Source organism: Orcinus orca, chromosome 11, assembly GCF_937001465.1.
Source record: "Orcinus orca chromosome 11, mOrcOrc1.1, whole genome shotgun sequence".
Taxonomy (NCBI): domain Eukaryota; kingdom Metazoa; phylum Chordata; class Mammalia; order Artiodactyla; family Delphinidae; genus Orcinus; species Orcinus orca.
The window spans coordinates 73,793,444-73,816,618 of NC_064569.1; the positions used below are offsets into that span (position 1 = coordinate 73,793,444).

The 23,175-nt window shown below is 38.5% G+C and overlaps 1 long non-coding RNA gene across 2 annotated transcripts in view; it reads left to right on the forward strand.

Annotated features, from left to right (window-relative positions):
* The window catches only part of LOC117198507 (uncharacterized), a 210,065-nt gene that overhangs the window by 168,916 nt on the left and 17,974 nt on the right, over positions 1–23,175 (forward strand). The window contains exon 3 of one of the 2 annotated variants that reach the window (XR_007470316.1): positions 176–298. The exons of the other annotated variant lie outside the window; for it this stretch is intronic. This is a non-coding gene — a long non-coding RNA (uncharacterized LOC117198507). The remainder of the gene's footprint in view (positions 1–175; positions 299–23,175) is intronic. 2 annotated transcript variants of the gene reach the window in all.

Here is a 23,175-nt window from a genome sequence, read left to right on the forward strand (position 1 = left end):
TGTCCCCATTATATCGTGTTAGTCATCTATTGCCTTCCAGGTCTCTTTACTGCCCCCTGCCGCTGTCAAAATGCAAGCCCGTTTCTATTTATTTCACACAATCTAATTCATACTTTGACTAAAATTACTTCACAACAGTTGGTTGCCTAAAACAGGACATATTTATTTTAAACAGGTCCTGTCTCCTTGTGATCTGAAAGAGTCAAAGAATTCCACTTTACTGAAAACAAGCTTCAGACTGCAGATGAGCTGTGAGGGATTGGAAAGCCCTATTAGGATCAGCTGGTTGGCTTTGAAGGTAAAGCTCACTTAACCTCTTTTGAGGGTGACTGCAGGCTGAAAGGAGGTTCCTGCTTCCCAACAGGCTGAGCTGCTATTTGGCGGAGAATGACCTGAGGGCGGGAGAGGCTGCAACTGCTCTAATTGCCTATTTCGGGCCACTCCTGGCTATTGGCTAGCTGAGGTTCCTTCTTCACTGGCTTCTTCCAAAGGGCTTTAGAGTAATATTTTTATAGTTACAGAGCAGATATTTTTTCAGAAACAAAATAATTCCTAAAGTTAGGGTCCAGATATCTGCCTTTTTATCAAGCCCTTAATTTCATTTTGGTAGTGGTGGCCCAAGAATCATGCTTTGAGAAACACTAACTTGCAGACAGTCCTTTCTGACTGTACACCTGCTGATGTGGGCTCTGTGCAGATTTCTCTGCATCTCTACCGCTTTTTGCTAAACTTCCACCCACTTTCCTTTCCCCTCTTTCACCAACCCATTGATGTTATTTGAGTTAGTAATTTATCATTTATTTGTGAATTGTCATTTATGTTTTTCTGCTCTACAGATTACATATTTTTTTTCTGTCTCTGATGATACAGCTCTTGACAACAATGTAGTCAATAGGAGAGTAGATTTTCTTCATTAAAAGAAGTGTTACTCTTTTGGAAAAGCATATCCTCATGCTATTAATACTGAGAGGGGTTCTAAAGTTGATATCAACTGTCATATTAGGATGGCAAAGAAACAGAAAGCAAGTATGTTGGCCAAGAGAAGAGAAAAACAATTTTGGGGTGGGTGTGTGTGTGTGTGTGTGTGTGTGTGTGTGTGTGTGTGTGTGTGTGTGTGTGGTGGGGGGAAGTCAGGCTTGACCTTTATCAAGATGATGGATTGAAATGACCCAAAATGTTGACAGGCTGCTTATGCTGAGATGACCAGATACCACAGTCACCGAAGTAATTACAGCTCAGAAACAAGGCCAGTTGAAGTTAAGCCATTGCCTAATAAAGGTAGAAAGGGAGGCAAGTTGTTGTATTTATTTTATCTTATATGGATCAATTTTGGCAGAATGGTTGAATTAGAGATAAATTATAGGTTCCCTCTTTTGTTAGCCAGGTTCCCAAATAACACCATTACTGTATATGGCATTTTAAAGATAATCTCTGAACAGATTCTCTCTCAAAACCTTTGGCTATAAACTCTCAGGAACATTACCTAATCTCATTTTTTCATGTATCACAATTATAAAAGTGTCTCTCAAACCTATATCTCAGGTCCTTATTCTTTTTTAGGATATAGCCCTGAATTCCCAACACAAATTCAAATGTCCCACAAAAAAATTATCATCTTCTCACAATAGCTCTCTCCACCACTTTTTCCTTGTTTCTTCCCTATTCAGCAAATTCTGGACTCTACCATCGGATTACTATTCTAAATGACAGATCTCATCTTGTGACTCTAAGTTTCAGTGGTTTACCAATATCTATAAAATAAATTATTAACTTTGTGCCCAGGTATTGAAAGCCACTTCTTACTTTTCTAAGTCTATTATAAAGCTCCCCTTTATATACTTTTAAATTCCTACAAATAGTTGTATTAGTTTAAATGATGGCCCCCTAAAAGATATGTCTACCTGGAACCTGTAAATGTGATCTTATTTGGAAGAGGCTATCCTAGATCGGGGTGGGCCCTAAATTCAATTACATGTGTCCTTACAAGAGAAGAGAAGGAGAGAAGACATAGAGGAGAAGGTCATGTGAAGATGGAGGGAGAGATTGAAGTTATCTAAGCCAGGAAACACCAGGAGTCATCAGAGGCTGGAAGAAGTAAGGAAGAATTCTCCCCTAAAGCCTCCCCAGGGAGTGTGGCCCTGCTGACACCTTGATTTCAGACTCATGGCCTCTAGAACTGTGAGAGAATAAATGTCTCTTGTTTTAAGCCACCCAGTTTGTGGTACTGAGTTGTCGCAGTCCTAGGAAATGAACACAGTAGACTTAATCAAGTCTTCCTGAAGATGTCTGTTCCTGTGGTTTCCCTTGATGCTCACCATACCTCTCCACCTACTAAAATGATAGGTAGAATTTTTAAGCTCATATAACATGAGCGACACTGTTTTAAGACTTTCCATATATTAAATTCTTTAATATTTTATCAGCTCTATAAAATAGGTATTATTATGTCTACAAATAAGTAGGCATACATTCTAGATGAGCTGAAGTTCAACAGAAGTAGTCTTACTCTAGAATCCATGCTCTTAATGCCTTCAAAAATGTCTAGGTCAAAGCTCAAAACATATCCCCTCTGTGAAATCTTTCTCCATTACTTGACTAAAGGAGATCTTTATGATTTCCTATAGTTATTTTGGTAAGTACCACTCATGAAACATAGCATACACTATCTCACATAGACTTTATTTATTCACTCAGCTAGATTGTAAAATAAGTGACTATACCATATATATACATACATATATACATATATGTATGTATATATATAAATTTTCTTCTACAGAGGCTGGCATAACATTTTTTTCTAGGTTCAAAATAAATAAATTATTGAATGAGTACATCTGGTAGAAGACAAATCGAATGACCATATTTAAAACAAGTTAAACAGAGGGCGAAACCATTTGTCTGAGGTTATTTAAAAAAAAAAATACAGAAAGAGGCTGACCTTCAGATTTCTGAATCACCAAGGCATTATTCTCTAACCACTGGGTCTCCTCCTACTTTATCTAACAAACATACAATACAGAAATATGTTCAAAATATTTGGTTTTGGGTTCCCTGGTGGCGCAGTGGTTAAGAATCCCCCTGCCAAGGCAGGGGACACGGGTTCAAGCCCTGGGCCAGGAAGATCCCACATGCCGCGGAGCAACAAAGCCCGTGCGCCACAACTACTGAGCCTGCGCTCTAGAGCCTACGAGCCACAACTACTGAGCCCACGCACCACAACTACTGAAGCCCGCGTGCCTAGAGCCCGTGCTTCGCAACAAGAGAAGCCACTGCAATGAGAAGCCCACGCACCGCAATGAAGAGTAGCCCCTGCTCGCCACAACCAGAGGAAAGCCCACATGCAGCAACAAAGACCCACACAGCCAAAAATAAAATAAATAAAAATTTTTAAAAAATTGGTTTTAGTAACCTTTATTAACAATAATCTCCATATAGAAGAAATATAAAAAAAATTAAATCTGGTAAAAATGAGATTTTCAAAATCTTTTAAATAATGTAATAGGTGAAATGAAAGTATTTGTTAATATAATTGGTTATTTGGTTTTATTTTCAAATTTAAATACAAGAAAAATCTAAGAAAGTCAATGCTTTGGGAAAACCAAATCAAGATGCTAAATTCAGTGACTTATTTATTCTGTGCAGGGATGGAAAAAAATGACTCACCTCCCTCTTTCCTTTCTAGACTCAGTCATCCTTCTTGAACAGCAATTTGTGTGAAAGCAGAATCATCGCAAGAAAGATGAGAACCACAAAGTAAAGTATTATTTCATGAATTCTAGAGAAAGGTTTTTCCCAGCTCCAATTCTATAATCTATCAAATTTTGAAAGATGATACAATTGTATGTTTCAGTTCTAAGCTAATCAATACTACACCTATGGAAAAATATCTAAAATAAGCATGATTCTTATTTTTTTTTTCTTTTAGAAATAATGGACATGAAGGAAAGACTTTAACAACACAATTTAAAAATCATTCATAAAGAAACAGTATTAACCATAAAATCTGAGTATACATGAAAAGCATAAAGCTAAATATTTTCCCCTAAGCTTTAGTTCCCCATCACTGAAGAAAAAAATTAATGGAAGTAAGGGCATAAGCAAGGAGGAATGAATAGATGTCACAACAAAGTGACCAAGTGAACACACATGCTTGTATCAGTGAGCAATGTTTCAGCTGCTAGTAACAGAATATGCAAATAGTAACACTTTCAATAAAGGTTTATTTGTTTATGCATAATATGAAATCTGAAGGTTGACAGCTACTGGTGATGGTTCCTCAGCTTAGCAATATCCAGAATCTCCATGATCCTCTTGTTTTTTTCCCATGTTTCTCATCTTAAAGAACAGGAGGCTTTAGTTATCTGTCTAAAAGAGTACAGAACAGATGAGTAAAAGACACTTTATCAGAAAAGCACAGAGCTTCTAGGAAGCCCCATTCAATTTGCTCCCTTTGACATTCTATTGGCCGGAGCTGTGTCAGACGGTCACCTCCGGGAACGAGGCCATGGAGGGTAGGAGTCGGATCATCCAAACATCCAAAATAGTATCTGCTACACGATCACAACGGGAAATGACAGTGATAAAATTGAGAATTTTATAATCATAGTCTGAGGATATGTTTTTCTTGGAAGATAATTTGATTCTATATATTTACTTAAAGAATTTGGAAGCGTTTGATAGTTGAAACTTCCTCAGTGCGGTGATATCTGTAACTGCAGTCTGGGTTGTGCATCTTCCCTTTTTTGGAATCATTCTTCTTGGAATTATCCTCATGACTGAACCCTTTTCAACCTTTAGGTCCCATCATGGGATCCAAACACTTTGTGGCACAATGGTATTCTGAGATAATCCTGACCTACAGGAAAGGATGTCCAAGGCTCTCCTGAGAGCACAGACACCTAGACTTATGGTGCAGACTTAACCACCAAGGCCTAGATTATCTTGAGTGGGGTGGGACTTTGTCCTGGAAAAGTTTCTTAATAGACAGCTCTGCCCCAGTCCTCCCAATGGGGAATGGGAATGATATAGTGCTCTTTAAGGCAGTAACGAAGATAACTCAGTTCTTGACCAGACATCTAGAGTGATGCTACTGGAACAGAATGGCAGGAGCAATGGCTGTGGTATGGTGACTCAGTAGAAGCTGAGATGGTCTTGCTGCAAGGGGCACACCTGATGACTAATGCTACCATGAGCCTGGAGTGGTGGAGTCAGGACAGAATCTTTCATATGAGAAGCAGTGTGTCACACAGGCAAGAGAGGAGGTCACAGGATTAGCAGATGGAGTACTCGTTGTACCATCCATCTTGCAGTTGTGGCTTATTTTACCTCTAAGTGTGATTGCGATATCTGTTAGCCTTAGGTCAATGAATCTGAGACCTGGAGTTAATGTTGAGGCGGGAGGGGTTAAGACTGAAGTGTGAGTCTGAACACTGGGACTTGTAATTCTCTTATGAAAGCTCCCTGAATGGTAGAAAACAAATCTGGTTCATAATATAGTCTATTAACTTTTAAATTAGGAATACTTTAATACTTGGATGACATACATTATCACAAATCCAGTCAATAGAAACAACTATTTGATACAAAATGCGATGCCCTTTAAACAATCACTTATGGAAGGTTCAGTGGCTGAGTGACTGTGCTGGGTCCTTGGGGCAGTGTGCTTTTTCACGACAGTACTCATTCTGCTCGGGCAAAAATGGCTGTTCCTCAAACTCATGAGGGTGCTCCTGCCCTAGGGCCTATTGTCTACACCTGAAGCACTCTGCCCCCGATAGATGGCTTTTGCTGCTTCACATTACTCAAGTCTTTGCTCTTGTGTCACCTTCTAAATGAGGTGAACTATCTCCCTGAACTTCCACTTTGAAAACTGCAATCTTCCCTCCCACACCCTGCTATTCCTTATTCACCCCTCTGTTGCATTACCTTTCTTCAAATCACTTATCCCCTGATGTGCTGCTTAATTAGTTTATTGAATGGACACCCCGACCCTATCAACAAGAATATAAACTCTGTTACAGCAGAAATTTTTATATGTTTCGTTTATTGACATATGCACAAAGCCTGGCAATAAACATTAAATGAATATTGGCAGATGAATGAACAAATGATTACATGAATGAATGAAGGAGAGAATGGGGGAGAACCACTGTAGCATGAAACCTGAATTAATAGGAACCAGGAAGAAGATAAACTCTAAGTTATGGGGCTACAGCAGAGAAAGTGATTGTAACGCAGTAGTGAATTGTTGGGGAGGCATGACAGGGAAGGAAAATTCTACGCTGGTCCACGTAAGAGGAAGTGTTAGAAATGAGTAAATTGTTACATGTGTAGAAACGAAGGACTGAGCTAAAGCACAGATGAACAGTTAGCTGGACATCTGGAGTCTTGATGTATCTAAAAATCAGGTGTACGGGATTGTGTAGTGAGAAGAGCTAGAAAAGGTACATGCATCAGCCAGATTGTTCTTGGCTGTGAGGACTAAAACCGTGAATGAAATTTTACCCTTAAAAACACTGGCATAGGGCTTCCCTGGTGGCGCAGTGGTTGAGAGTCCGCCTGCCGATGCAGGGGACACGGGTTCGTGCCCCGGTCCGGGAAGATCCCACATGCCGCGGAGCGGCTGGGCCATGGCCACTGAGCCTGCGCGTCCAGAGCCTGTGCTCTGCCGCTGGAGAGGCCACAGCAGTGAGAGGCCCGCGTACCGCAAAAAAAAAAAAAAAAAAAAAAACAAAACACTGGCATAAACAGCTAGACATTTACTCCCTCTCACAATTGAAAACCCCTAGAAGGGATGCCTCAGACTGAGATGAGTCAGCAGCTCAGTAATATCATCAAGGACCCAGGTTCTTTCCATCTCTCCATGCCCTTCAATTGTTACATAGGCTTCCTCCTCAGGTTGATTCCAAAATGACTGCTACAATTCCAGGCCTCACATTTTCAACATTAACACATCCAGAGGAAGAAGAGAGATTCTTGTCTCTTCCTGTGGGTCTAGCTTAGAAATAATCAACCTTCTCAGAAGACATTATAAGAAATAATCAACCTTCTCAGAAGACACTTAACACACTTACCCTCACATGTCATAGACCAGAGTTAGACCACGTGCCCATTTCTGAGTAGCTTCTTCGTTTAACAAATGCTTAGTGAGCCCATCTAATGTCACCAAGCACTGTCCTAGGCATCTTTAAATACTACAGCATTAAAAAAAGTAAAACCCTTGCCTCCGTGGAATTTATATTCTGGTTGGAGAAAACAAAAATTCACAAATTAACAGATACAATGTCAGGTTATAAATTCTGTGAACAAAAACACGGTAGTGTAATAGAGAAAGAAGAATAGATATAGACCAGGGGAAGGGTTTGGGCTTGGGTGGGCAGAGAAAGAGTCTCTGAGGAAGTGGCTTTTAAGCAGAGACCTGAGTGAACTGAAGGAGGGAGCCATGTGAATATCTGAGAAAAGCTGTTTCTATACAGAGAGAACAGCAAGTCCAGAGCCCTGAGCCAAGAATGAGTTTGGCAAAGCTCGAGAAACACTGTGGAAGGTAAAGTGTCTAGAACAGGATAAGAAAACTAGAATATGTAAGGAATATGTGAGGTCAGAAAGTTAGCAATGGGGGGAGATCACAATGGGTCCTAGGCCTTGGTAAGGATGCTGGATTTTATTCTAAGGGGGATAGGAAGGCATTGAATGATTTTGAAGAGAAGAGTGGTGTGATGTGATTTACATTGTGAAAAGGATCACTCTGCCCACAGAGAATCGATTGTAGGGGGGCAAGTGCAGAATCAGAGATAGGAGACTAGAACAGAAGTACAGGTGAAAAGAACATTGTGGCTTGGAGAAGGATGATAGTGGTGATGATCAGAAGTGGTTTGGATTGAGAATACATTGTGAAACTAGTGAAATGGCTAACCTCTAGCCAGCTGAGTGGACTACTCCTCATTGTTTAAACTGATCTTCTGGAAGGCATTCATATGGAGGAGTTGAGCATAATGTCCGCTGCAGAGTATATTAGCATCGGATTATGAAGAAACTTCAGCTATGTGCATCTCAACAAATGTTGGCTGAATAGCTAGTAAGCATGTAGCAGGCTGATTTGTCTGAGAGGCAGACACTAAGATAGAGCTGGGGTGCAGGATGATTATTAGGCCATCCCACAGGCTCTACACCCAGAGCAGCTGGAGTTTCTGCAGTGCCTTTCACAGGTATTACCAATGGTCTATCAGGCTGCAGTTTCTGAGTGATCTGGTATGTACTATAACTAGTAGTTCCCATAGTTATAAGCCTACTCCCACTTCTCCTTTGATGTAAAGTGTATCATCCTGGTCTGATTTAATGATATGTGGGAACCTGGTCTGGTTTATCAAGTGTTTGATGATAAACTAGAGATATATTGTTTTTTTACTATCTTGGAGAGGGAAATTTTCAGAGGGTTCTTCTTGGCCTTCCCTAATATGATAGCTCTTACCTCACAGGAGCAGGACTTGATGTGAGAGTTATCCCAATTACCAAGTATGCCTATTCCAATTATACGTTCAGAGAGTGATAAAATAACCACCATCTGTGTCTATAAGCTCAGTGGATCCCTTGTGGTCTTATATTGGCCAGAACCCCATTTATTACCTGGTCCCATATGTACACACTCAAACAGGAAGGCCATGATTGGTAAGTTCAATAGTGCTCCAAATGTACAAGCATCACTCTTTCCCCAGTGCAGTTACCAGAATAAATGGCCATAGTTACCTCTGGGAATAAATGGGGAAGATTGTTACCATGTTCATTTGTCAAAGTATTGCAAGATATTTCCTGCTGGGAAAGATCAATAAGATTGGGTCTGAAAACTGATTCATATACAGGAACTAGACAAACATGAAAGATAGAATGGACCTCTAAAGATGTCCAAACCCTAATTCCTGGAGCCTGCGAATATGTTATGTTAAATGGCAGAGGGGACTTTGCCATTGTAATTAAGGTTACAGACCTGCACCTTAGAATTGGGAGATTGTCTTGCATTATCTGGGTGGGCCCAATCTAATCACAAGAGCCTTTTCAAGTGGAGAACATTCTCAGGTGGAGTCAAAGAGATGTGAAAGAAGAGGAAGGAAAGGGAGGTACAGAAAAAGGGAATGTCCAAGAGAGTCTACAAGTCTACAATGTCCAGCACTGATAAGGATTCAGTGCTGGCTCTGAGATGTGGGAGCCCACATGCAAGGCTCCTACAAGAAAATGCGAGAACAGAAAGTGACTTTGGAAGCTAGGGGCAACCCCCAGCTGACAGCCAGCAAATAAATGACAACTTCAACCATACAACCACAAAGAACTGAATTTGGCCAACAACTTGAATGAGCTTGAATGTAGAGTCTATGGAAAGAAGTGGGGTGAAATGAAAGTCTATAATTCTAGGCTAGCTCATGAAAGATCTGAGAAGATAGGCTTAGACTGCTTACAAGCTCCTCAGAGCAAGACAGTCTTAAAGGGAAGACCATGCCAGGAGCCAGAAGCAAAGAGGGAAAGGAACTAAGAGATGTCCAGCTGAGAAATCACCAATTAAGGGGATCATCTTGGGAAAGGTCAACCAAATACTCCATCTCTGTGGTGAAAAGAGTTTTTCAGACTTCTAGCAAGAGGCCATTTGACAAGGGTCATCAGCAGAGTGCTGGGAAGGTGGTGCTATTACCAGCAGTAAGACAGCAGGTTTAAAAGGCTTTAGCTCTAACTATAGAGGGAAGGCCTTTGGCATGATGAGGAAACTGATAAGACTCTGAATACTGTTGGGAACAAGAGGAACCTGGTAGAGAATGACCCAGAAAGGATCAATGACTATTTAAAATATATCAAAAAGGAGCTGAGTTTTTAAAATCAAAACTGGTTGAGAGTACATATCCTGTTATATAAAGAAAGACATGCATATACTGTAAGCGGAAAGCCATAAAAAGCTCATTATGGCGATCACCTATTTTCTCCTCCCTCGGGTTATATCTGCTTCTCTACACCGCATCAGCTTTCTCATTATTTTATGCTCCTCATAATTTGAGTTTGTATATCAATTTGTTGGACCTTTTCTCTATATCATAACTTTTCACCTTAAACTCACACTGCTCACTGGAAAACATTTCATGTGTTTCTCATTCCAAATTGAAGTTTATAGAAGCAAGAACTAGACAGAACTGAGTCATCTTTTCAAGTCCATAGGGCTTATTGTTGCCTGGCCAGCCTATAGTCAAAGGACCATTTGTGAGATACATGACAGCTCAAGCAGCCAATGTTGTCACAGAGGTAGGCTTGTTTAGAAGTGAGTGTGGTCAGGGAAGGTGCTACAGCCAATGTCTATGTAGCACACTGGCTGATGTTTTCCTATAATGCACTCAGAACTCAGGCCATCCATGGCTTCCTTTGTTCACACACTGGGCATGGAAGGTAGAAAAGCCCATTGGTTAGATCTTAGGAATAAAAAGTATTTCTCCAAAGGAGGAGTTTATATTGAATCCATTCCCTACTCCTAAACACCCTCCTCACCTTTTCTGGAACTCTTTCTAGAATAAGCCATCTGATTAAAACCACCTGAGAGCCTGACACTCTCCAAAGGATACCAAGCAGCTGTCTTTAGGAAGATTGAGCTTTCACTGCCCTCTAGTGGGAGTGGAAGAAGTAGTTCCTTTGCTAATAATTGGGGTGCAAGTTTGAATGGATGAGCAGGATCCATCTTATTGGCCAAAAAGAACCATTGGTTTTTATATGGAGGAGTATAAAAGGAGTATGTATAAAATGCCAAAGCAGTCCGGGAAGAAGGGAAGAGCAAGGAGGAAAGCCTGAATGCCGGGAGGCCCAAGCTTGGAGAGCAAACATAAGTGAAGATGAGACCCAGAAGGTACTAACCAGGGAATGAAGAATTGTCTGAATGACAGGAGCTGTGTGGGAGCAAAGTCTTCATTAGAGGACTGCCTGCATAGCCTCACCTGAAGGGGATCATCTATGCAGAAGTCATCCATTTTCAGCATTTTCAGGCTTTGAACCACCTGCACCCAAGTATGTGTCTAGAATAATGTCAAACCCAAGCCACCTCTGAACTCTCCCATGGGATGCTTCCCCACAATATGCCTTCAGCTCTGAAATTAATGCCTGGAACATAATTAAGTGCTCCGAAGCTGGTTTCATGAACTGTGACATCAACAGGGAAGACTAGACCCTAAGTAGAATGTTGAAAGGAACTTCTGCATAATTATTTGAATAATGCAATAAAAATAGTATGGCATCCCACCTAAGATATTGGAAAATGGATTCCTATGTTATACTTAAAACAAATATTTTTCTTGAAATCACTCAACTAAATATTATTTGTAACTGAAATAGCTGGATGTAGGTAGACCTCTGTACAGACCCAGTGCAAATATGAGGCATACGCTTGTCCTTTACAGCAGAAAAGTATATACTGTTGAATAGCTTACCTGCAAATTGTCAAGCTATTAAGCTACTTAGGTGAGTAAGTATGGATTCATTCTTAAAACTAGAGAGTAAATGCATAGTGATGTATAACTTTAACTGTTGTAACCAAGATAACCCTACATAAACCAGGAAGACCTATTTGTCTTCCATGGGGCTTGTTGTATATTGATTCTAAGCTGAGTACACTGTGTCAGTGGAAGACTGTAAGCTAGTTATTGTGCGTGATGATCTAGCTGGTTATTACAAAAGCATCTACTTTAGATCATCTTATATCATCCACTAGGAGATGTCTAGCCTGTGAGAGTCAACCAAATATTTATGAATAATATGCTGGAGATATACTGTAGGAAAAAAGATAAATTGTCCAGAGTAGTCACTAAAAATGACTCTCAATAACCTGTTCTACTGTTCGAATGTTTGCAGTTTACATGGGCCATGCAAAGAGACTCTGGGAACTTCACCCAGTGAGAAATCAAACTGCATCCCATTGAATTTATGGATAAAAAGAATCCCATTGAACTTATGGATCAGTCATCGAAGCAGACCATAACATTCCCCAAAGGGATAAACACCTTGTACCATAAACAAGACATGGGGAACATAGTATTCATGTCAAATTAGAGTGTTGTTGGCAAGCACAAAATAGCTAAGACAAGAAATATTTTCTCAATTTGGTGTTGAAGAACTAGGCTTGCCTTCTGTGTTTGGGAAGAGAATAATGTGGGATGGATCGTGTTAAATATATGGCATAAATTTCTGTTTAATACTAATTAGTAAATGCAATCTCTTATCCCCGAGGCCAGGTAAGGAGGCCCTGCAAAAGAAAAAGTCCCTATGCCCATGGTTCTTGTCAGTGTACAGCAGCATTACCTGGAAGCCTTGTTCAAACACAGATTGCTGGGACCCCTTGTCCTGAGTTTCTGACGCAGCAGTCTGGGACGGAGCACCAGTATTTGCATTTCTAAGTGCCCAGGTGATCCTGATAATGCTGATCTGAGAAACCACATTCTGCAATCACCCTTTGTAGCATGTTGGACTTAGTATTTTTGAGAACTTTAGGAACAAGAATGTGGAGGTGACACACATCAAGTTAGAAAATGAAAAAGAGGAATGCAGATGACTGATTCTTCCTGTCCCCATTTCTAACCTTATAAGAAAGGGAAAGAACCTATGCTAATTTTTTCTTATGTTCTTTACATACATTACATCATTTAATAGGCACAGTAGTCTTGAGCAAACATAATGTTATAAATATATAATTTAATATATTTATAATATATTTATTTATAAATATATTTAATATATTTATTTATAAATAAATAATAAAATGTATAAAGCCCAAGCATCCTGTGGCTCTTTTTGTCATTTTCCATTCAAAGAAACGTTAGTCTGATATCTAGAATAATTGGGGAAAAATGCAACTTTATGCTAAATTCTTTTTTCAAAACACCAAAAAGTGAACAATGCTCATAAGGCATACCAAAAGTCTTTTCTTCCCATCTCTTTTCCTTTCAATATCTTTCAGAGGCATATGTAATATACAAATATTTTTCTGGAAGACCATGAAAGATTTGGGGCCATAAAAACTTCTATAACCAGACCAGAAGATCTTGTGTCAGCCCAATTAACTGAGAACCCACGCAATGTGATTGGGTTTCTCTTTGGCTCTTAAAATTTGCATTTGAATTACATTCACCAGAAAAAAGAAAAATCCCAGTGAATTGAGGTGAGTTTATTCCTCAGAGTCCTCAATTCTCATTTAGCCCAATCCACATTCTACTTTAAAGATTGCTATATTTAAAATTATAGGGATATCCTAATATCTATCTTGAAGTGGTTTTTGTAGAATCGATTTTGATCAGTTAAAGTGTTGTCCCATGACTGAAACCCAGCCAATCACAGTACCACATTTTGCTTGGCTACAGTGACTGAGCTAGACTGATTAAATTCCCTCCTGGAGCTTTTCACCTGCGAGTAAAGTTTCTATCTTTCCATCAGGATTGCCAGTGACCATTTTGGAATAAGGGAGATAGCATGTTAATCAAGCTAAGAAGAGACAAGCAGAGCTGGGAAATAGACAGAGGATCCTTAGAAGAGACATAGGAATGTATCCTTAGAAGCAAAAATCATGGGAAACACTGCTGTATTTGAATTCCAAATTTTCCACATACCTTGGGAAAGTTACTTAACCTTTTTGAACCTTAGGTTATTCATCTCAAAAACAGGTATCTTGTAGGGTTGTTGTGAGGACTGAATGAATATATATATATATATATATATATATATATATATATATATATACACACACACATACATACATATATATGTATATATAGTGCTTAGGATAGTGTCTCACACGTAGTAAGTACTGTATACATGTTGGATATTTTTATGACATCCTTTGGTCTCCCGTTCTACCCAGTAAAGTGAGTAAATAGGTCAAAATACCTTATACTTGCCTCTACCATAATTAATAAGCACAAAAGATATACACATTTCTCAAACTGGAACTTTAGTGCAACAGTTACTGGATGTATTAAATCCCAGATACCTTGAAAAAGAGTATAATATTTGTACAATGGTATTCTGCTATATGTACTTAAAGAGCTGTACTTCATTTTCTTAAAAGTAAGATATACAGATCCCTATTTAGTCCTTCACCTAGAATATATTGATGTTATGAATTGGGAAAGTATAAATCTGTGAAGAAAAACTATATTATTCAAGCATATCCTATATCCTAAACAATAATTAATTTCTTCTTTGTAAAATGGGGAGTTCAACTAAGTTATCTTTTATAGTTTTTAGTTCTAAAAATTCTCTAAAACTGTAGCTCTTTAAAAACTTATGTTTTCAGAATCATAAGACTTTGTTACAAGAAAACATTTAAGAATCATTGACTAGACTTTTTTATATTAAAGAGAGAGGTCCACATGACTTAGTACAATTTCTTCAATAACATTCTAACAATGGCAGGTGCTTGACTTAAAAGCTGCCGTGAAAAAGAAAAGAGAGAGTTAAAATGAAAATACAGTCAAGTAGAAAAAAAATTTAATTTTTTATAAGGCAAAGAGTGGAGAAAATTGAAGGCAGGTCAGGAACCCATATGAGACTGCTGGAGAGAGCACTATAAGAATACGTTTCTAGAAGGAAGTAGAAAGAGATTGCTTTACAATCCAGGTGGAATGGTGACCTTTATTTTTTATTAGTAGACTATTATGGATTTTGCAAGTACTGGCTGTTGGGGGCCTCAGCTGTTAGAGACTCAGGAACATCCTATAATTTTGTTCCTTTTTTTTTTTTTTTTTTGCTATTAATTAACCTTCAAATAAGCCTCTCTAGTTTTACAGAGTGATTTCCATATTCTAATCCAAGTGAATGGTGTGAAGTATTAAAAATACAACAAATAAAAAGAGAAACTTATATGAAACCACAGCTATTTATAGGCTAAGAACTATTCAGTGAATCTAAATTGAGACCATTGTTCACTCCTCCTAGGTCAATAAAATGTTAATATAATAATAAGTTCCTTGTTGTCTTCTTTTTCCCTTAACCATGCATGGATAACTAAAATCATGAGCTGTCCTGGTGTAAAACACAGCTTTTAAGTAGAGAATATTAAAATATTTCAAGAAATCCTCCATGGACTCATCAAGATCAAACGCCCCATCTGCAAAAAAAAAAAAAAAAAAACCAGTTAGTTAAATAGCTATCTTTGGAGAAATTTTCTCTTATGAATCTGAAGAAAATTTTAAAAAGATATAAATATATGTTGATGCAAAGACATGAGGGAAGAGGGATGAGAGAACCTATGCCAAGGTGCTGTTTGGCTTATTCTCTTCACTTCTTCATTCATATCCTCATCCCTATTCCCTCCCACCATAGGGTTATTTCTACTCTTAGTGGATCCAGTTTACCTCCTGCCTCCTAGAACTGGTTTAGCTCTAGGCTCCTGACCTCATAAGACATTATTTGGCATCAAGATCATTCTTGCTCCTGGGCTCTACATCTACTGCTCAGGCTGTGCTTAGTAATGCTCCCAGTTTCTTTGGATCTGAGTGGTGAGAGTTCTTTTCCTTTGTCCCTCTCCCATGTTCCCAGCCTATATTTTAGATCCTATGTTACGGCTTTTCAGATATTCACCAAGTCCCTCAAGGAGGATCTGTTTTACCACCCTAAACCTCCTTCCTTATGCTGATGGCCTAGAATACTCTATACTCTTATTCCTCAAGTGGAAAGTTCTCAAGCTCTTTGCCTTTATGGACTGCATGCCAATCATCCTCCCTTTTGTATACCCTCTGATTATGTGTTAGAATCATCTTGTATAGTAATTGTTTTCCAGTCCTAGCGTCCTTCAGTTTCATGCAGTAGCATCCGAAGCCCTAGTGTTGATTGTTTGTGGCAAATAGTCTCACCTCTATAAAATAAATCTAAATGTCAACTATAAGGATTGAAGGAATCATGAACAAAAGATGAAACAGAATTTCTATTAAGGTCCGAAGTTGTGACCTTTTCCTAATGCTTATTAAAATTTCTTCAGTGTTCACTAGTATTTTAATTAACTTGTTTTTTGCAAAGTTTATTTCCCCAAACCATAATGTTTTTTAATATTTCCCAGTTCTGTAGCAACAACAATAAAACTCTCTGGAAAAATTCTTAGAAAGTGCAGCATGCAAATTATCTTCAGTAGATTAACTTTTCTAATACACATTTGCATTACAGTTTAGCTAGCACGCAGAACTCTTGCTTTATAGTGGAGCTTAGAAAGTTGTGTTGACTCTGATGTGACATGGTATATGCTGGAGCTCATATACCATTTTGTCCATTTTAAAAAGGACAAAAGTGAAATGTAATGTTAATGGTTCGGAGCTCTGAAAATTTCTCTTGCTTCTGCTGTGTCTCCATTAATGTAACATTCTTTTATCCGCTTTGAGAATTCAATTCATAGGCAGTTAGACCACTGATTTTAGGATCACACCTATTGAGTAATATTTAGAAGTTGCATATGGGCTTCCTGCCTATTGAGTCATGTCCCAAAGGAATCAAACTAAACATTTTTATTATTTTATAAATCATACCCTTACAGATGTGATCGAAATTCAAATATAACCTTGTGGACAATGTTTATCATCTGACTGTGTATGTAATGAAGAGAGTCTGACTGAAAGACCATACAATCTTTTCCAAAACAGACAGACATTAAAGCAGACCCTGGTTTGCAGCAAATATTTGCTGAAGTTGCCATTTATCATGACACTCTTCATGTCTGAGCTGGTGTATGTTGTACAAAATGCAAAGAATACTGGTTGCACTTTGATTTCATATACACCCAGTGCCAGTTTCAATTAAATCTATTCTGATGATATTAACATAGGTATAGCTTCAAATTTGCAAGTGTCCTAATACATTTGCTAAAAGCAAAGAAACAAAGAAACCTAGAGTTATACCATGTCCGTTTGCTAAATTTTATGCAATAAGGTACCCTCAAAGGACTCAGTCCTGACAGGCTTTTATGAGCACAGAGATTTAGCTCAAGTTGTTAATCCAACATCAGCCTGGTCTGGCTACTTGGGCAACACAGGACTAAACATTTGCTTGGGGTATGGAAATCAGAAAATGGTCTCAGGGTATTACATTTGATCTGGAACTTGTAGGCTAAGTAAGATTTTGCTAGGAGTATCTGGGAGGAAGGAGGTTTGTGGGCAGAAATAGCAACACCAGAAAAGTGTCACAGATCTGAACGTACATGGCTGGGTCTGGGAAATGCTGAGTGCCCCAGAGTGAGCTTGGAGCTAAGGATGGTGGGAATGAGACGGGAGGGCACTTTAATGTTGTAATAAAAAAGAAGGGGCCACTGGAGGTGTTTAAGCAGAAGGCCAAAATGTTATAGCCGAAATTTTAAAGATTAGCCTGGCAGATGAAGGGAGCATGAATAAATTATAAGGCAGGAAAACCCAGTAAGAATCCTTTCCTAACAATCCAGATGAGAGGTAATAGGCACCTGGAGTAAGACAAAAGCAAGGAAAGGTCTTTGACAAATAAAAGCCATTTCTACCACCCTCCAGCCTCATTTTCATCCTTCTCATTCTTTTTTGGTGGGTAGGGGGGAGGTGGGGGGATCATTTAAAAAATATTTTTTCTCGATTTCTAAATGAAAGACTTTTCCCCCTCCTTTTCATTCTGTAACAACTGTCCCACAGAATTACGCTGAGAATTCAATAAAGCAACACATCTGAACACATAATTAACAACATACATATGCTATGTATTTTGAAAACATGTTTCTACATTTATAACATACATTGATTGCTTTCACTTTATAGCACAAGGATTTTTACTTTAAAGGACTTAAGATTGTTTCTTGAAGATGTCTTCCAAATAATCAACCCTCTTCCAATTTCCTGCATGATCCATACCCAATTTACCAACTTCCCACTCTTACATTTCCACTTAAATGTCTGTTGGCACATATATCTGGTAGGAAAAGGAATTTAGTTGGTTGCTTCTCCTGAATTTCCTATGACCATGAATGGCTCACATGTTTTTTTAGTAACTCAGGCTGTAAGGCTTAGCTTTCTAGGTGTGAAACCTCTGCAAAGCTTCACGTGCCTGTCCTCCTTTCTGTTTCTCCTGCTCTCACCCTTTCATAGGCCTCAAAATTGCTCAGGAACTATATCCAAATCCGCTGACCTGCTCCATGGACTTCCTCCAGCACACTGCTGTAGGATGACCCTTCCTAAAGTGGGCGCTCCTCATAATATTCCTCTGATCAAAAACCTCCAATTACATTTACAAGCACAGCCTGGTTTTCAGTCACATTTCCTATCTCTTACCTTCACAAAGTCTTAGTATGCCTCATATTTTTCGGGCTTGGAATGTGTTCTTTCCAGGAACATCATCTCCCTTATGAAGCTTTTTTCTGATATCTTTTTCCCCATTACCAACTATGGTCTCGATCACCATTAAAACTCCATAGCATTTTTTTAAGAGAAATTATTTAATTTGATAAAATGTATCTTTGGTTCTTCTTCTTTTTTTTTTTTAAACATCTTTATTAGAGTATAATTGCTTTAAAATGGTGTGTCAGTTTCTGCTTTATAACCAAGTGAATCAGGTATACATATACATATGTTCCCATATCTCTTCCCTCTTGCGTCTCCTTCCCTCCCACCCTCCCTATCCCACCCCTCTAGGTGGTCACAAAGCACCGAGCTGATCTCCCTGTGTTATGCTGCTACTTCCCACTAGCTATCTATTTTACGTTTGGTAGTGTATGTATGTCCATGCCACTCTCTCACTTTGTCACAGCTTACCCTTCCCCCTCCCCGTATCCTCAAGTCCATTCTCTAGTAGGTCTGCATATTTATTCCCGTCTTGCCCCTAGGTTCTTCTGACCATTTTCTCTTTCTTTTTTCTTTTTTTTTAGATTCCATATATATGTGTTAGCATACAGTATTTGTTTTTCTCTTTCTGACTTACTTCACTCTGTATGACAGTCTCTAGGTCTATCCACCTCACTACAGATAACTCAGTTTCGTTCCCTTTTATGGCTGAGTAATATTCCATTGTATATATGTGCCCCATCTTCTTTATCCATTCATCTGTTGATGGACACTTAGGTTGCTTCCATGTCCTGGCTATTGTAAATAGAGCTGCAATGAACATTTTGGTACATGACTCTTTTTGAATTATGGTTTTCTCAGGGTATATGCCCAGTAGTGGGATTGCTGGGTTGTGTGGTAGTTCTATTTTTAAAACTCCATAGCATTTTAATCCCTTCTTTCTATGTGTCTTTAATGTACATTATAGTAAATAATTGTCTTACCCTCAAAAATGCACTAGATTTTAAACTTCTTGTGGGCAGAGGCTATGCTGTCCATAACTGATGCTACTGCAGAGTCATGCATGCAGAAGCAGTTCACTAAGCATCAGATTTATTTAATTTTATTGAACGTACCCTCAAAGCATGTATTTTCCTAATGGGGGTACAGCTGTTCCATTTTAGGTGAATGTGAAAGATTTTCTCAGGCACCTTTCTGCTTTTGGTTATCAACATCACCACCAGTATATTCATTATCAAGAAAGAACCATTGAATGTCTGCAATTTCAAGGCATGCCCAATTTGGTAGAACTGAGTGCTGTCAGCACAGACCCAATGCAGATTTTACTCCCTGATTTCATTGGTGGTGATGGTCAAAGTTAAGCAAGTTTTGGTGACAATGTCAATGCATTTAAATAATGAAATGAGATAGCTACGGCTACTCTTCACATTGATAAAATGCAGACGTTTAGGCACTGCCATGATTTTGTTGGGAGATGGAGCTCACTTCTTGTTAATTAAGTCTTATTAACTGTGAAGCTTATCAAACACACATATCTTCACCATAAAGCACATCACATCCTTCTTTCACTTTAGAAACTCCGGATAGCACTTCAGCACTATTCTTTGGGGCCATTTTAAGTAGCGAAACCACTAACACAAAGCACATGGCACTAAGTAGACCTCGAACAGGATACTTGTTTACGGTATGAGAGCTGAAAGAAGAAGACGGAGGAGTTGCCTTGTTTGACCTCAGCTGGGAATGTGCAGATTGGGTGACTTAAACTTGTCATCACTCTGCAGGTGTCTAGGTAAAAGCACCCAGGTGTTGATATGGGAGTTTCAGATAAATTTTAGCATGTAGAGGAATTCACAAATATGGAATCTGCAAATTATGAGGTTCATTTGTACTAAGGACAATTCAACCACCAGGCAGCCAAAGATTATATAATCTTTTTTTAGTTCTTACTGAAGTTGAAATGATGTTTATTAAGTTTCTCACAGTTCCTCAGCTCACATTTTATGCTAAAGGTAAGGAGCTGTTTATAGTTGCCACATATATTCACTGTTTTAAGCCTCTAAACTTTTAATTATATAGTTCCCTCTGCCTGCAATGCTGTACTATCTTCTTCATTACTTAATTCCCATTTAATCCTAACAGCTCAAGTTAGTATAGCTCCACCAGGAAGCCTACTAAGTGCTCTCCTGAAAGTATGCATTCCTCTATCTTGGCACATGGAATTTAATACATTTTCTGTCTCCTCTATATTGAGAACTTCTTAATAAGGCTTACATTTACCCATTTTGTAGCCTTAATATCTAGCACAATGCCTGGAACATAATACGTGCCAAATATTGCATTGAATTGAACTGAACTAGGAAGGGTGTGGGAAGAAGAGCTAATTTTAAAAACGATGAGAATGTAACTTGAATATGTAGAAAAACAACTTTAAAAAATAGGACTGAATTTAATCAGTTTGAGTGAAAGATAGTACAGTGAGGAACAAAGAAACCAAACTCAATTGGTTTAAGAAAGACTTTGTGTGCTCAAGTACTGTGGAGGTGGGGGGATGGCTTAATCCTCGTCATATAACACAAGTTGATGACTCAGCAGCATAAAGCAATTATTTAGAAAGCTAACATTATGCTGGAATATATTTTAATAGGAGTATGTCAAGCTTATCACAAGTAGTAGTCTTTCTCCCATATTTGGCAATAATCAAGGCTTTCCTGAAGTATTTATGAGAGTTGTAGAGAAATTGGAGCTCATTCAAAGAAGATCAACAAAAATGAAAATGAGACCATTAGAAAAGATGAAAGGGCCTCTGGGGACTCCAAGGAGGTCAGAGAACAGCAAAGAGGATCATGAATTAGAACTTGTTGTTAAGCTCAGCCCCATACTTGGCACAAGGCTCAGTAAATAGCTCATTGATTAATTGAAGTACTCAAGTTGAGGCTCAAAGGACAGATACCAGTGGTCCTGCATTAGTATACTAGCCAAAACTGGGTAAAAGAGATTAAAATTCTAGAAGTAGATGAAAAGTTATTTGAAGGAGAATCTGATGATCCAGTGATTAAACACTGGAACAAACTTCAGCAAAAGATCTTGAAATATTCTTTCATACCTATCTATTAGAATCATTTAGATGACAAACCGCTTTGAATGACTTAACTAAGTCCAGCCTAGGAACAGTGGGCTGGACTCATTGCCCTTTTAACCACTATAACAGAATTATAATACTTACTGGTATATGACATTATTTTTCTGATCTAGAAATCTGTGACTATAGTTTTATTTAATCTATTTAACCTGTGTCCATCATGACTATTTTCATATTTCTCACTTTCACTCTCACACGTATTTTCCTAAGGAAGATGAAGAAAAGTGTCTCCATTTATTTCCTTCTTAATATTCTCACCTGGTAATAGATCTGAACCAAGCTATGGGAAGAAAGACTCTTGATTTAGAAAGTTGACTACATCTCTTGCATAAATAGTAACAGTAATAATTATTTTTGTAGTATCTACTAAGAACTTAAAATGTTCCAGGGACCAGGATGGGGTTTACATGCTTTATCTCATTTAATCCTAACAAAAATTCTCTGAGAAAGGTACTATTATAATCCCTTTCATGGATGAGGCCTGGGATACAAACAGTGTAAAGATACGTAAGACTACCTACCCTCATGGTGCTTATTTAGTGGATAAATGGGAGAAACTGTCAACGTAATAATTTTTTTCCCTATGGCAGATGGTGATATGCTGTAAGAAAAAAAAGTAAAGCAAGGGAGAGGGAGTTCAAGGGGGAAAGTTGGGTATGAGGCAATTTACGTAAAGCTTCATTAAGATTTTGAGACATTTGAGCAAAGGTTGGAAAGAGACGAGGAGGAGATACATGAGGACAGCTGGGGAAAGAGAATTTATGTTGGAGAAAACAGTCCTGTGCAAAAGCCCCAAGTAGGGGCATGACTGCAATGTTTGAGGAATTGCCAGGTGAGGGGAGGGCGTGGAGCTGGCCAGTGTGGCCGAGTCACAGTCTGCAAAGAACAGAATGGTAAGAGATCAAAGCCAAAGAAATAATAGGATATTGGAGCCCACATAATGCAGGAGCTCTGTGACTCATTAAGGACTTTGGCATTTATTCTGAATGAGTTTGGAAGTTAGCTGAGGGTTTTGAGCAGAGGTGTGAATGATCTGACAAAATGTAAAAGGCTCCCTCTTATGTGTTAATAACAGACTGCAGGGAGACAGAGACAAAAATAGGATAAGAGTTAAGCTATTGCAATCGTCCAGAAGAGAATTGGTGATAGCTTGGACTACGGTGGTAAGAGTGAAGGTGGTGAGAGGTGGTTGGATTCTTGATACATTTGGAAGGTGGAACTAAAAGAATTTGCTAATCAAGGCTCCACAACTTACTATTTGGCCTTAAGCAAACTACTTAATTTCTTAGAGCCTTAGCATTCTTTCCTTAAAATATGGGCCAATATGTCTACTCCAGTGAGCAGATTGTGAGAATTAAGTGAAAAAAATATATGTGATGTGCTTGGCATAATGATTAGAACACAATGGACACCTAATAAACACTATTTCTTCTCCCCTCTCTTGTATCCTATCTTTATCCATGGGCTTTTACTTTCATCACTTCATTCGGTCTTTAAAAATGTACTCTAAGGTAACATGGCAAACATTATTATCTTTAATTTATAAGTGAAGACATATAATACCATTAATCTAAATGTTTTATATGAAACTGCAGCAAAAGTTAAAATATCTCTGGACTTAACTTCTATTACAGTGTACCTTCAAGTGTAGAGTGAAGCTTCTTACATGTTGATGTTTGAATCCTTCCAGACATCTCATGTCTCATAAGAAGGAAAATTCACCCTACTTTTGGTGGTTTTTAAAAGTGT